The 4,192-nt window shown below is 46.6% G+C and overlaps 1 non-coding gene across 1 annotated transcript; it reads right to left on the bottom strand.

The window, feature by feature from the left end:
- Positions 1–4,119: 4,119 nt before the first annotated feature.
- trnaw-cca (transfer RNA tryptophan (anticodon CCA)) lies at positions 4,120–4,192 on the bottom strand. The gene has a single exon. It is a non-coding gene; the product is annotated as a tRNA-Trp (tRNA).

Here is a 4,192-nt window from a genome sequence, read left to right as displayed (position 1 = left end):
CCTTTGTTAAAGTTACATTCTCAAGAGAGTTTTAACAATCGGTGCCATCTCAGCTCAGATAATGCATTGAAGATGTGGGATTAAAATATGTCTGTGTCCCAATGTTCGCTCAAACTGATTCTATTTCTAAAGTGGCATTTACAGAATCTTACATGGTTTTATGCAGTTTTTGAGAAAAACTAAAGATAATTCTGAACGTACAAATTCACCCCACAAACGTATATGTGTGTGCGTGCAGGGGAGACCGAGTGAGTGTGTGCATTTGGGTGTGCGTGGGATGGGGCGATGATGTGAGTGTCTGTGAGAGTGTGTGTATGTGTATGTGTTTGAGTGTAATGGGGTATACATCTGTGAAAAGGTGTGTGTGTGGGTGGGAGTGTGGGAGTGTGTATGTGTATTGTGTGACAGGATGAGTGTGTGTGTGTGTGTGTGTGTGTGTGTGTGTGAGTGTGTGTGTGTGTGTGTGTATGTAGTGGGGTCAGCTGTAGTGTGACATAAACCCAAGGTCCCAGTTGAGGCCATCCCCATGGGTACCAAACATGGCTATCAGCCTCTGCTCGGCCACTTTTCGTTGTTGCCTGTCCCAAAGCCCACCTTGGAGGATGGTTACCTGAAGGATTGAGGTTGAAAGTACCTGATCGTTGAAGTGATCTCCGACTGGGAGGGAACACCTCTGTTTGGTGATTGTTACGCGGTGCCCATTCATCTGTTGCCGTAGCCTCTGCTTGGTCTCACCAATGTACCATGCATTGGGCATCCTTCCCTGCAGCGTATGAGAGAGAAAACGTTGGCCGAGTCACATGAGTACCTGCCGCGTACATGGTGTGAGATGTCCCCATGTGTAATGGCGGTATCCATGGCGACACTCTGACACGTTTTACAGTGTCTGCTGTGACAGGGTTGTTTGGTGTTGTCCTGAAGGCCGGGCAGTTTGCTGTGAACAATGGTCTGTTTAAGGTTTGGTGGATGTTTAAAGGTGAGAAGTGAAGGGATGGTGAAGGTCTTGGCGAGGTGCTCATCCTCATCGATAATGTGTTGCAGGCTGTGGAGAATGTGACATAGTTTCTCAGCTCCTGGTAAGTACTGGATAATGAAGGGGACCCTGTTGGTTGCAGCTCGTGTCTGTCTCCTGAGGAGGTCATTGCAGTTTCTCCCTGGGGCATGTCAGAACTGGCGATTGATGAGTTAAGCATCGTATCACATTCTTATCAGGGCATCCTTGTGTACTTCCAAGTGCCCCTCACATTCCCCCTCACCTGAACAGATCCTGTGTAAGTGTACGGCTTGTACAGAGGGGACGGCTGTTTTAATATGTTGAGGGTGGGTTTGTGGTTGAGTGAGGTGCTGTGGTGTCCATCCTTGATGGAGATGCATGTGTCCAAGAATGAGACAGATACTAAACAGGAGTCCATGGTGAGTTTGATGGTGGGATGAAACTCGTGAAATGTTGGTGAACATAAATGTTGGGAGAGTGCAGCATTGTTCTGACATGAACACAACCAAGGTTGAGGGGATCAATTCTCCTGACATGGCCCCAGAAGCACGTGTTGTCCCAGTGACCTAACAGCTCCATCTCTGATCTTCTAAGCTACTGCCTGTGGTTTACATCCCTTCTGGGGATACTTTCAATTTAAACATTCTCTCCAATTAAAACCCTCTCACTGCATTATCTCCATTCAAATTAAGTTAATCTCTGACCTAATGTCTTTAAAAATCTGCATGGCTGCTTTGAGATCATCGAACTGTACAAACATTGAGCTTGCTTGACCTCTATACTGTCCTGTTGGCATTTAACAGGAAAGCTGGGAATTTGTCTTGCAAACGTTTCCTCCCCTGTCTAGGTGACATCCTCAGTGCTTGGGAGCCTCCTGTGAAGCACCTCTGTGCAGTTTCCTCCGGCATTTATCGTGGCCTGTCTCTGCCGCTTCCGGTTGTCAGTTCCAGCTGTCCGCTGTAGTGGCCGGTATATTGGGTCCAGGTCGATGTGTTTGTTGATAGAGTCTGTGGATGAGTGCCATGCCTCTAGGAATTCCCTGGCTGTTCTCTGTTTGGCTTGTCCTATAATGGTAGTGTTGTCCCAGTCGAATTCATGTTGCTTGTGTTCTGCGTGTGTGGCTACTAAGGATAGCTGGTCGTGTCGTTTCGTGGCTAGTTGGTGACACCTTTGTAATAATTAAAAACACAGAAATAGAGAACACACACCAGATCATCAACGCCACACTCACAGGAATCCAATTCACTAGAGAGGAAGAAAAGGACAACCAACTCCCATTCCTAGACGTGATGGTACAGAGAACACCGAACGGTGAATTCACCACAAAGATTTACAGGAAAGCCACACACACAGACCAAGTCCTAAACCATGAAAGCAACCACCCCAACACACACAAACAAAGTTGCATCAAGACACTATTCAAAAGGGCCACAACACATTGCAGCACACCAGAACTACAAAAAGAGGAAGAGGAACACCTATACAAGGTATTCGCCAAAAACAGATACCCTCGCAATTTCATCAACAGATGCCTAAGGGAGAGACAACGGAACGACGACATGCCGCAACCCAAAGGACTAGCCTCACTACCATACATCAGGAGCATTTCTGAACTGACAGTCAGACTACTGCGACCACTAGGACTCATAACAGCACACAAACCAACAGCCACGCTCAGACAACAACTCACCAGAACGAAGGACCCGATACCCAACGTGAGCAAAACCAATGTAGTGTACAAACTCCCATGCAAGGACTGCACAAAACACTACATCGGACAAACAGGAAGACAGCTAACGATTCGTATCCATGAACACCAACTAGCCACGAAACGACACGACCAGCTATCTTTAGTAGCCACACACGCAGAAGACAAGCAACATGAATTCGACTGGGACAACACTACCATTATAGGACAAGACAAAAAGAGAACAGCCAGGGAATTCCTAGAGGCATGGCACTCATCCACAGACTCTATCAACAAACACATCGACCTGGACCCAATATACCGGCCACTGCAGCGGACAGCTGGAACTGACAACCGGAAGCGGCAGAGACAGGCCACTATAAATGCCGGAGGAAACAGCACAGAAGTGTTTCACAGGAGGCTCCCAAGCACCTGAGGATGTCACCTAGACAGGGGACGAAACGTTTGTAAGACAAATTCCCAGCTCGACGAACAGAACCACAACAACTAGCACCCGAGCTACAAATCTTCTCCCAAACTCATTTAACAGGAAAAAATGCAGGTGAAATAAAGTTATTCCACACTCAATAATTTATATTTACATTCAATGAGTTGGACCAAGATAACAGTAATCCTAAAGGTGGAAGATTCATTGAAAATATTTGATTTGCAAGTAATGATAGACACAGTGAAAAGTTTTATCTTGTGAGCAATACAGGCAGCTCACAGAGTTAAGTAACATAGATAAGTAAACAATAGGGAAACAGCAGCAGGAACAACAACACAGGTACAGGCAAATATTGAGAGTCTGTGAGACCGTTCAGTATTCTAACAACAGTAGGGTAGAAACTGTTTCAAAACCGGTTGGTGCGTGTGTTCAGGCTTCTGTACCTTCTCCCCGATGGTAGAGGTTGGAGAAAAACATTGCCAGGGTGGGATGGATCTTTGAGAATGCTGGAGACCTTTCCTTGACAGTGGGCCTGGGAGATGGATTCTATAGATGGGAGGTTGACCTTTGTGATTGTCTGGGCCGAGTTCACCACTCTCTGTAACCATCTCCGATCTTGAATGGTACAGTTGCCAAACCAGGTAGTGATACATCCAGACAGAATGCTGTCGATGGTGCACCTATAAACGTTGGCAAGGGTATTCTCTGTCAGTAATATCCGATGTTCTGGAGGGATCAGTGTTGAAGGGTTGGTTTGTTGATGAGAGTGTGATGAGAGCTGGCTTCCAAAAGCAACCTCTCCAACCGTACTCTCAGGAATCTCGTCCCCATCCAGAAACAGCAGCCACTTGATGACCACCTTCAACATTCAATCCTGCAGATCCTCGAAAATCTTGTGCAAGATCATGTTGGATACCACTGACCATCAACTGAATGCAGAGATGGGGATTTTTCCAAAATAGATTAGAAATAAAGGATAAGCCACAGAGACACCCCAGATGGGACTTGAACCCACAATCTCTGGCATTGGAGGCCAGTGCCTTATCCATTAGGCCACTGGGGC

This window comes from Chiloscyllium punctatum, chromosome 18, assembly GCF_047496795.1.
Source record: "Chiloscyllium punctatum isolate Juve2018m chromosome 18, sChiPun1.3, whole genome shotgun sequence".
Lineage (NCBI taxonomy): Eukaryota > Metazoa > Chordata > Chondrichthyes > Orectolobiformes > Hemiscylliidae > Chiloscyllium > Chiloscyllium punctatum.
The sequence above is the reverse complement of the archived record's forward strand: the minus strand, read 5'-3'. Positions and strand labels throughout refer to the sequence as shown.